A 12,367-nucleotide genomic window follows, 5' to 3' on the forward strand; every position below is an offset into this window, starting at 1 on the left:
CTGCAATAAAGGTTTTTCAAAAAATAAATAAATAATTGAACCAGGCAACCTGGCATTGGCAGAACATGTCACACTGCTACACACGCATCAACTAGGGTCAGCATATTTTGAGGTCAGACAAAAAAAAGTCTTCAGTCTTAATTCCATCCCCCAGGGCCTTTACAAAATGTTTTTAAAAGGGGAGAGGGGCCACGTGGCTCCTCTCCCGTAAGCTATATGGCCCTAGGGGCCCCAACACCCAGGGCTTATTTATTTTAAAGAGGAGGGGTGGCCATTTGGCCCCCCCTGGACCCCTCCCCCCATGGCTGCATTTTTTCTAATTAAAGGGAAGGGGTGCCGCTTGGCACACTCTACGAGCCTTATTAGGCCTTGGGGACCTGATGCACATGGGCCATTGCTAAAAATTAAGGAGAAGCAGGCCACACAGCACACCTCTAGAGCCGCTATGGGCCCCATGGACCCATCCTCCAGGGCCCTCATTTTTAGGTTTTGTCTATTCCATCACGTAAGGATGGTAGGCGAGATTATAGTAAGGCTTCCGAAAAGTCTCCTCAAACAGCGGATTCAATACAGTTCATCTGAGCCAGGCGCGCGCACATCACATCACACACCATTTGTTATCTGCTTGTGAGCCTCGGCATCAGACTTCAAAGGATCCGCTCCCCCGCCCCCCATCAGACTTCAAAGGAATCCGATCCGCTCCCCCGCCCCCAACCCCCAAAGCAATGCCGAGAGCTTGTATTTCACTGCTCCGAGAGGCTTCTTTGTATCAGCCTGACTGCATGCTTTTTTAATGTGGTGGATACTCACTGCCATCTAGTGGCCATGTTTTATTGTGAAAAGCTTCAGCCTCTTGCCCGTCCCCGAGCCTCGTCCTCCCACTCGGCCTCAAGCGCTATGGCTCCAGGGCTTCCATCCAAAGTACGTCAGCAAAAAAAGGGGCATATGTTTGTGTAATCACAGTGGGAAGGAGCCGCTCTCTTCCGATGCCCTCAGAGCTCAGCAGAAAGGCACCCACGGTCTCCAACTGGGCAATCACCTTCAAAACAGGTTTTAATAAAAAAAACGAATCTCCGCATCAACCACAACTGGACCACAAGTTTTAAAAATGCCTGTCTGCATCCGCCGTCGAGGAGTGTACATAACACTAAACAATGCCGCCCAAAAAAGACGCCCGCCCGTCTTTTTTACAGCACACATTGATCACAACACCAAACAAGTGCAAAACGCTCCAGCAACATCGAGGATGACTTACGCTCTTAACGCCCCCCAAAACACAGCCATGCACAAAGGCACCCTCTTCTCCGACCGCCCGCCTAACTAGAAACGAGGGATTGAAAGGCTACCACCCACTGACCTTGTAAGGTCCTCAGAGAGTACTTATGTCTATTACACAAAGAAAGGCCACCCAAATACGTGCACCCAGGGAACAAGTCTACAACGCTGCAAAACGCGGGCATATATTTAGACAGTACAGGAAAAAACACCCTCACATCCCCTCACCCTCGCATCCCCTCACCCTCGCCTCCCCTCACCCTCACATCCCCTCACCCTCCCTCACATCCCTTCACCCACCCTCTCCCCCTCACGCACCCGCACTCACCCTCACACCCCCTCACCCTCACACACCCTCACCCTCACACACCCTAACCCTCACACACCCTAACCCTCACACACCCTAACCCTCACACCCCTTACCCTCACACACCCTCACTCACCCTAACTCACACTCCCTCACCCTCACAACCCTCTCACCCTCACACCCCCTCACTCACCCTCCCTCACCATCACACCCCTAATCCTCACACCCCCTCACCCTCACACCCCCTCACCCTCACACCCCCTCACCCTCACACCCCCTCACCCTCACACCCCCTCACCCTCACATCCCCTCACTCACCCTCACACCCCCTCACTCACCCTCACACCCTCACCCACCCTCGCCCTCACAACCCTCTCACCCTCACTTACCCTCACACCCCCTCACCCTCACACCCCCTCACCCTCACACACCCTCACCCCATCACACACCCTCGCCCCATCACACACCCTCACCCCATCACACACCCTCACCCCATCACACACCCTCACACCCCCTCACCGTCACACCATCACACCCCCATACACACTCACTCACCCTCACACCCCCTCACCCTCACACCCTCTCACCCTCACACCCTCACATCCCCTCACTCACCCGCACCCTCCCTCACCCTCACCACCCCCTCACCATCACACCCCCTCACCCTCACACCCCCTCACCCTCACACCCCCTCACCCTCACAACCCTCACACACCCTCACTCACCCTCACTCACCTTTACACACCCTCACACACCCTCACCAGCATAACAAAACATAGCATAGCATAACAAAACACAGCATAGTATAGCATAACAAAAAAGCATAGGATAGCAAAACATAGCATAGCATAGCAAAACAAACCATAGGATAGCAAAACAAAACATAGTATAACAAAACAAAACATAGCATAGCAAAACACAACAAAGCATAGCATAACAAAACACAACAAAGCATAGCATAACAAAACATAGCATAACTAAACAAAGCATAGCATAACAAAGCATAGCATAACTTAACAAAGCATAGCAAAACCCCATCACCCTCACACACACCCTCATCCCCTCACCCTCACACACCCTCACACCCCCTCACCCACCCTTACCCTCACACACCCTCACAACCCTCTCACCCTCACACCCACTCACCCACCCTCACACCCACTCACTCACCCTCACACCCTCACCCACTCTCACTCACCCTCACACCCCTCACCCTCACACACCCTCACCCTCACACACCCTCACACATCCTCCCCCTCACACACCCTCCCCCTCACACACCCTCACCCTCACACACCCTCACACCCCTCACACCCTCACCCTCCCTCCCTCACCCACCCTCACCCTCAAACCCCTCACACCCCCTCACCCTCACACACCATCACTCACCCTCACAACCCTCACACACCCTCACCCTCCCACACCCTCACTCACCCTTACACACCCTCACACACCCTCACCAGCATAGCATAACAAAACATAGCATAGCATAACAAAACACAGCATAGCATAGCATAACAAAACAAAGCATAGGATAGCAAAACAAAACATAGCATAACAAAGCATAGCATAGCAAAACACAACAAAGCATAGCATAACAAAACATAGCATAGCATAACAAAACCTAGCATAACAAAACAAAGCATAGCATAACATAGCAAAGCCTAGCAAAACAAAACTTAGCATAGTATAACAAAACATAGCATAGCATAACAAAACAAACAAACAAAACATAGCAGAACAAAACATAGCATAAGATAACAAAACATAGCATAACATAACAAAGCATAGCATAACAAAACAGCAAACACAACAAAACATAGCATAGCATAACAAAACACAGCAAACCATAGCATACATAACAAAACATAACATAGCAAAACATAGCATAGCATAACAAATCACAATAAAGCATAGCATAACAATACACAACATAACATGGCATAACAAAACAAAGCTTAGCATAGCCTAACAAAGCATAGCATAACAAAACATAGCATAACAAAACATAGCAAAGCAAAGCATAGAATAATAAAACACAACAAAACATAGCATAGCATAACGAAACATAGCATAGCATAACAAAGCATAGCAAAACACAACAAAACATAGCATAACAAAACACAACACAACAAAACATAGCATAGCATAACAAAACAAAACAAAGCATAGGATAGCAAAACGTAGCATAGCATAGCATAACAAAATAAAGCATTGGATGGCAAAACAAAACAGCATACCATAACAAATCATAGCATAGCATTACAAAACATAGCATAACATAGCAAAACATAGCATAACAAAACACAACACATAGCATAACAAAACATAGCAAAACACAACAAAACATAGCAAAACAAAAGATATAATAGCATAGCTAAACATAGCATAGCATACCAAACACAACAAAACATAGCATAGCATAGCATAACAAAACAAAATAAAGCATAGAATAACAAAACCTAGCATAACAAAACACAACACATAGCATAACAAAACATAGCAAAACACAACAAAACATATCAAAAACAACATATAATAGCATAGCAAAACATAGCATACCAAATACAACAAAGCATAGCATAGCATAACAAAACATAGCATAGCAAAACAAAGCATAGCATAAAAAACAACAAAACATAGCATATCATAACAAAACATAGCATATCATAACAAAAAATAGCATAGCATAACAAAGGATAGCATAGCAAAACATAGCGTAGCATAACAAAACATAGCATAGCATAACAAAATACAGTATAGCATAGCATAACAAAACAAAACATAGGATAGCAAAACGAAACATAGCATAGCATACAGCATCACTCAGCACCACCACAGCATCACTCAGGGGCACCACAACATCCCTATGCGCTACCACAGCATCACTGAACGCCACAGCATCACTCGTTCGCCATCACAACATCACTCAGCGCCACCACAGCATCAATCTGTGCAACCATTCAACAACAATTGGTTCAAATATGTTCTCTCAATGTTTCAAGCTTTATTACAAATGTAAGAAAAAGATGTTAATATTTCACTTCTGTTCTTGGATTTTCGTCGCAATAAAATACACTGAACATAATCTTTACAAAAGTTATTTACAAAAGTTTAAGCTATTGCCATTATAAATTACAATAACTTTTATGTAAGTATTAATTATTAAAAAAAAATTAAAAGCCATTATTTGTAATATCAATACATGTAAGTCACGTAAATACAACACATATTGCATTACAAATGCTATATGTGTCCCATTTGCGAAAGGGACACCTGGGGCCTCCTTTGCCCTGGTGTAAGGAAAGTACAGTAAACTTAATATGCACTATCAGAGCTGGAACTACTGCGGCTGCTGGCACCGCACTTGCTTTTAAATGGATCCTCATTAAATGACTGAAAGTGTATTTATTCAAATTAATAGGCCTCAAAATTTGTAATATCAATACATGTAAGTCACGTAAATACAAAACATATTGCATTACAAATGCTATAGGTGTCACATTTGCGAAAGTTATAACTATTGGCATTGTAAATGACAAAGCTATTAATTTCGCTATTTTCAAAAACAAAAATGAAATAAAACATTTGTCATTTACAATACCAATAGCTCAAACTTTCCTAATGCGAGACCTATTGCATTGCAAATGCTTGTCTATAGTTTGATAGAGCCCACCGAAAGGTCTACTTAGAGATTAAGAGGTTCTGCAGTTTTCTGAGTCTCCGGACACCCTTTAACATCTTCTGTCATCTGACTTTGTTGATAAATCTGATTTACTAGGAATGGAAGAGAACAGCTGAGTCTGTTAGGAAAGCTGCCTAGTTATAATGGCGAAGAATAAGGGGCCTTGTGGGAGCAGCTTTACTAACGTTTTGTGTAACATACCTATGTGACGTCCTCCTTTTTATTTTTACTTGATTTTAAAAAGTGCTGAATAGTTTCCAACCCTTTTTGGATGGCAAGACAATTTGTTCTTGCTTTAGACCAGTGTTGAAGTCCCAGCCCGCCCACCAGGATCATGGCCACCAAGTCCCCTGCAATGAGTGAGGATTGCCCCATCTGCACATCAGCCATAGGCCACCCACCAGGGCCGGTGGGAGCTAGGGCTTGCCCAAGTCCCCCAGCTTAGGCATCAGCCCTGATCTATGCCTTCAGGCTGGGGCCTTATTTGCCCTGGTGTGAGTAAAGTACAGTAAATTTAATATGCACTATCAGAGCTGGAACTACTGCGGCTGCTGGCACCGCACTTGCCTTTAAATCGATCCTCATTAAATGACTGAAAGTGTATTTATTCAAATTAATGGGCCTCAAAAGAATCCTGTATTATTATTTTTCATCAATGTCTCTTTAGTTGTAAGTGGGTCATTTGCACGCCTGGTGCCTTCCTTGGATGTTGTAACCATTTCAAATGCTTCCTCTCCAGAATCGGAGATAGGGCAGACATCTGTATGTATTGTCGCCATTAAAGGGACGTGCGATCTGCCTCAGGTTATCTTGAGTCACCAAAGCGGCTGTGCAAGCCTGTATTGGTCTTGGTTTCATGTGGTTGATTGATGGACTTGCAGGACCTCATCCCAGCGGCCTAAGTGACACAGCGGGCTGGGAAAGGGAGGCCAGGGGTTTCTATCCCTGGGCCCTCCAGAGATCTGACGTGTGGCCCTGTCAGAGCTTCTTAACCTGTCCAGGCTGGGGAGACCTTCCCCAACAGGTGGAATCTTGTTCCTGAGCACTTTGGGACACAGCAGGTTAAATATTGGAGCCTAGAGACGGAGGCTTTCACCCATCAGCCTGCTAGAGCGGTTATCCAGGGCCCAATCAGTGCTTCTTAACCCAGGCAAGAGAGAACTTTCCAGCCTTGCAGGACCTTGTCTCAGGCACTTTACAAGATCGCGGGTCAGAGAACGAAGGCCCGGGCTTGGGACTTTGCCGGAAATCTGAGCAGGGACCCAGTAAGAGCTTCTGTTATGTTATGTTATGTTATGTTATGTTATTTATTCTTTTGTATAGCGCAACGGTTACTCAAAAAGAGTGTCCCGGCGCTTTAGGTAAGGAGAACAGATTTCAGAATAACACAACACAGATAAAAGAGGTTAAAAAGCAAACAGAAACAAAGCGGAACTACTGGCAGACCTATTGGGAAAACAGCCAGGTTTTGAGACCTCTTCTAAAATCAAGGAGGGTAGACGCCCCCCGCAAAGGGAGCGGTAATGAATTCCACATCTGTGGGGCCAACAAACTGAAAGAGCGGCCCCCGAGGCGAGCCCTCTTCACACGCGGAACAGCCGCCAAAAGTAGAGATTCAGACCTCAACGAGCGAGTCGGGTGGTAAAAGGTCAGTCTCTTTTGGAGATGTTTAGCTCCCACAGCATGGAGCGCTTTGTAGGCCAAGGTCAGAGCCTTAAAGGCGATCCGTTTGCGGATGGGTAGCCAGTGTAACGTCACCAACAACCCAGAGGCGCTGGTGCGTCTACTTAGGCCAAAGATGGCCCTAGCCGCCGCGTTCTGTGCAACTTGAAGCCTCTGCAGCAGATACTCTGGCAGGCCCAGGTAAAGAATGTTGGCATAATCCAACCTGGAGCCTATCAGAGCCTGCACCGTCAGCCTCCTATGCTCCTCGGACAAGAGAGGCAGGAACCTCCGCAACATTTTTAACAGGCCGAAGCAGGTGCCGGTTACCCCCAGGATCTGGGCTTTCATCGTCAGCCCCTTGTCCATCTTAACCCCCAAGTTTTTAGCCATGGGAGAAGAGCCGGACGGAGGGAACATGTCGATGGGCCACCAGGCCTGCCAGCTAGGCTCCGTATCGCACCCGAAGAAGAGTACCTCCGATTTGTCGGAATTGCACTTGAGGCTGTTCAGTTGGAACCATGCGAACACAGCCCCAAGGCAATTCTGGATACTCTCCCCGTCAAAGTCAGCCCCTCTCTCGCAAGAGAAGAGGAGCTGGGTGTCGTCGGCATACGACACGATCCGGGCACCAAATGACTCCGCCACCGCCGCCAAAGGGGTCATAAAGATGTTAAAAAGGGTCGGGCTCAATATAGAGCCCTGAGGGACCCCGACTCCCAAAGGCGGCATTACAGCGGTGTCAGATGATGTCCAGATCGTTTGCCGGCGGCCGGCCAAAAAGGAAGAAAACCATTTGAGCACCGTCCCCCGCAGACCCAGAAGACAGGGAGCCTTGCTGGGGCACGTGAGACCCCGTCCTGGGCACTTTATGACACAGCAGGCTGAAGAACCGAGCCTAGGGCCAGAATGCATTTACCCCCAGACCTGCTGGAGCTCTGATGTGGGTCCTGGTCAGAGCTTCTTAACCTGAGCATACAGGGCAGAACTTCTCAAGCCTGTGGGACCCCATAAAAGGCACCTTGCAACATGGTGGGCTGGGAAGGGAGCCCACTCCCTGGAGCCTCTATCCCAAGGCCTGCTTCAGCTGTGATGTGGGGCCCGGTCAAAGCTTCTGAACCTGAGTAGGGTGTGGAAGCCTTACCGGGCCTGTGGGACCCCGTCCTGTGCACTTTGACACAACAGGCCTGAGTACGACGCCCAGGGCCAGAATATTTTTCCCCTGCACCTGATCTGACCCAGGACCCAGTCAGATTCTTTTCCTGGGCAGGCGGGGGAGGTCTTGCCAGGCCTGCAGGGCCCTGTCCAGAGCACTTTGTAACACTGCAGACCTGCGCCCAACTCAGGTCCTGGGGTCTTCATCTTTGGCCTCCCATATAGTGACCCATTATTTTAATCTGTGCACACCAACTGATAGAGGGAGGCATTTGAGAGAATGTATCAGGCCTACTTGAGCCCTGCCTTGGCTTGAAACTTATGAGCCCTTATTGGGAATTATGGGGCAGCTCAGAATTCTGAACAAGGAGCCTCATGAAAGAAGTGATGTGTTTTGTTTAATTATATCTGAAAGAAACAGTTAGTTATACATTCTCTACCTTAGAATTACCCCCAAGCATCAGACTGGATCTGGAAAGTTTTTCGTCAGCAGTACCCCTGCACGTCGAAAGGTGGCGTCGGTCTGCTCCACGTTCGTTGTTGGCGCAGTGGTCGTCGAGATGACATTGCAGTAGCTACTTAGACGACGCCCTCGCGCACTGACGTCAGTTCTTTCTTTTTTCCGCACCAGCCAGCGCAGATCCCGAGAGAGTGGTACCTCCACTCTCTTTTTTACTGACTTTTTGCCGACTTTTGTCATCCCCGTCCACCAGCGTTATCTACGCTTCACGGTAGGCCACAAGCACTTTCAGTTTACTTTGGCCTTACCAGCGCACCCCTGAGTGTTCACCAAAGTGATGGCGGTGGTTGCAGTTCATCTGCGCAGATCAGGGGTTCCAGTCTCCCCCTATCTCGACAACTGGCTGTTGAATGCGGGCTCGCCTCAGGCCGTAGTTTCCCACCTCCAGACTACAGCCGACCTCCTGCATTCGCTGGGGTTCTCCCATCAACGTGCCGAAGTCACACCTGACTCCCTCTCAGGAGCTCCTCTTCATCGGATCGGTTCCAGACACAACGCAGTTTTGGGTCTATCCTCTCGAGTCCGGGATATTCGGGCTATGATTCCGATCTTTCAGCCTCCATCCCGGGTTTCGGTCAGATGACTCTCCAGCTACTGGGCCTGATGGCCTCCTGCATCCTGCTGGTGGACTAAGCCAGATGGCATATGTGGGCTCTTCAGTGGGACCTGAAGTTCCAGTGGGCACAACATCAGGGAAACCTGTCCCATTGCGTCCAGATCTCAAGGGGCTCTGCACATCAATTGCAGTGGTGTCTAAAGAACCATGATTGGGTCGACGGCAGATCCCTCTCCCTTCCCCAACCAGAGTTCACAGTGGTGACCCATGCATCACTTCTGGGATGGGGCGGCCACATGGGGGAGGCGGAGATCAGAGGCCTCTGGTCTCCGGCGTAGTCCGAGCTCCACATCAAACAGCTGGAGCTTTGGGCAATTTGGCTTACACTCAAAGCATTCTTTCCCTCTCTCCGGGGAAGAGTAGTGCAGGTGTTCACGGACAACACCACCGCCAAGTGGTACTGCAACAAACAAGGCTGGTGGGGTTGTGGACCCTATGTCAAGAGGCCTCTGGACATGGCTGGAACATCAGGGCATATCCCTGGTGATTCAACACCTGGCAGGTTCCCTGAACGCCAGGGCGGACAAACTCAGCCGCAGGTGCATGATGGATCATGAATGGCATCTTCACTCGGAGGTGGTGCATTAACTCTTTCAATAGTGGGGAGAGCCTTGGTTAGATCTATTCGCCACCGAAGAGAACACGCAATGTCAGAAATTCTGCGCATTGGGATTTCCAAGGCAGCACTCGCCAGGCGACGCTTTTCGGCGTGAGTGGAGTTGCGGTCTTCTACACGCTTTCCGCCTATACCACTTCTGCACAGAGTGCTGAAGAAGATCAGGCGCGACCGGGCCCAAGTCATTCCTGTGGCTCCGGATTGGGCATGGAGAGTCTGGTATCCTGAGCTGCTATACATGGCCATCGATCCCTCGATCAAACTGCCTCTTCAGGAGGATCTTCTGTCGCAGCAGCAGGGGACAGTCCTCCACCGGAACCTGTCCAGACTCCACCTCCTTGCGTGGAGATTGAGCGGCGGCAGTTGACATCATTTGACCTGCCTCCCGAAGTCTGTGATGATCTCTACCCTCCACTTAGATGGTATACACCTGTAGATGGAACACATTTGTGGCATGCTGCTCAGCAAAGGCTGTGGATCCCCTTTCTGCCCCTCTTTCTGAAGTCCTCTTATTCCTCCTTTCTTTGGCCCAGCAGGTTTCTGCTCTGGGCCCTCTATAGGGCTACCTCTCTGCCATTTCAGCCTTACTTAGGCTTCCTGATCAGCCTTCTCTTTTCAAGTGCTTCCTAAAGGGCATTACTCATCTTTTTCCTCCTGTTCCCTTCGTAATGCCCCAGTGGGACTTGAACTTGGTTCTTACGTATCTTATGTGCGCTCCCTTTGAGCCGCTACATATCTGACCTCTCAGGCTTCTGACTTTAAAAACTGCCTTTCTGGTAGCCATCCCCTCTGCGCGCAGAGTGAGTGAGCGCCAAGCACTTTCTTCTAAGCCTCTTTTTCTGGCTGTTCATCCGGACAAGGTTGTCCTTCGAACTCGTCCATCCTTCCTTCCCAAAGTGGTTACTTCTTTGCACATTGGACTGACCATCACTTTGCCCACCTTCTTTCCGCCTCCACATCCTTCCAAAGAGGAAGAGAGGCTCCACGGTCTAGATCCAAAGCGTGCACTTTCATTTTATTTGGATCGCACAAAGCAATTCTGGGTGGATGACCAGCTCTTTTTTGTAGCTACGTGGGTGCTAAAAAAGGTTGGGCCATACATAAACGGACCATCTCTAGATGGGTTGTTTTGTGCATCAAAGCTTGCTATCCCTTGGAAAAGAAGGAACCTCCAGTGGGGCTACGCGCCCATTCCACCAGGGCGATGGCAGCTACCACTGCTTTGGGACGTGGAGTCCCCCTCAATGACATCTGTCAGGCACGTGCTACGTGGGCATCGCTGCAGACGTTCACAAAACACTACTGCCTGGACAGCCAAGTCCGGAGAGACAGCTTTTTTGGCCATTCTGTTCTCCAGGACTTTCTGGTGTGATCTTGGTTCGCAGACCCACCCCGCGGTTGGTATTGCTGGGGTATCTATTCTAGGGTAAGGAATCTATAAATAACTGTTTATTTCAGATGAACACATTACTTACCTTCGGTAACGATATCTCTGTAAGAAACATAGGTTAGCTATAGATTCCTTACTGCCCCACCCATCCTCCCTGGTCAGCGAACTGACTTTTAGGGTTAAGGACTTCCTTTAAGGGCCCTAGTTTTGTGCACCAGTGGCCAGTGTCTTGCATGGCTCTGCGCTTCTGGCGTGGAAAGTTGTGTACAGAACTGACATCAGCATGCGAGGGCGGCGTCTAAGTAGCTACCGCAACGTGATCCCGGCGACCACGACACCAATGACCAACGCGGGCCGACTGACGCCACATTTCGCCACGCAGGGGTACTGCTGATGAAAGACTTTCCTGATCCAGTCTGACGCCTGGGGTAATTCTAAGGTAAGGAATCTATAACTGACCTATGTTTCTTACAGATATATCGTTACCGAAGTTAAGTAACTTGTTCTTAAAGTCCAAAACATCACAAGTGACTTTGGGTTTGGACATTTTACACCAGACATGTAGGTGGGGTAAATGACGCCCAATTAAAATTTTGCAGACCTTTGGTCACTGGTAATTTTCAAACCCAAGCTGATATCAGCCAGATGGCCATTCTGGGATCCTTACTTTTGGTGATTATTAGCAATGCAGGATTTGATGACCCCCTTAAACCTCTTCTGTGCGGGGCATATTCCTCCGCTGTGCCGGGGGGAGGAGGGGGCACCCGCAGCGCCCCGGTCATCATGACAAGCTCAGCTCGTCATGAGCCACGGTGGCCGTGTACTCATGACAAGCTGAGCTCGTCATGACCACACCCGTTTCATTAGAACGCTCGCACAGCAGGGGAATTTGCCCAGCGTGCAAGCGTTCTAACGGTCGTGACGAGCTCAACTCGTCATGAGCACACGATCACCGTGGCTCATGACGAGCTGAGCTTGCCATGAGCATGCAAGGTGTTGAAGCAAAATCAGGCATTTTGTGTTTCTTAGTGTTTAATGTTAAATTGCAACTAGTGCTGCAATTTTGGAAGCAACGGAACAAGAAGCCATGTCCCATACGACTGCAAACCATGTATGGCTATATCAATGTATATTAAATGTT

General features: G+C 48.7%; 1 protein-coding gene across 2 annotated transcripts in view; it reads left to right on the forward strand.

The window, feature by feature from the left end:
- CEP112 (centrosomal protein 112) overlaps positions 1-12,367 on the forward strand; it is a 2,145,639-nt gene that overhangs the window by 198,909 nt on the left and 1,934,363 nt on the right. The window lies entirely within an intron of this gene.

This window comes from Lissotriton vulgaris, chromosome 7 (assembly GCF_964263255.1).
Source record: "Lissotriton vulgaris chromosome 7, aLisVul1.2, whole genome shotgun sequence".
NCBI lineage: Eukaryota > Metazoa > Chordata > Amphibia > Caudata > Salamandridae > Lissotriton > Lissotriton vulgaris.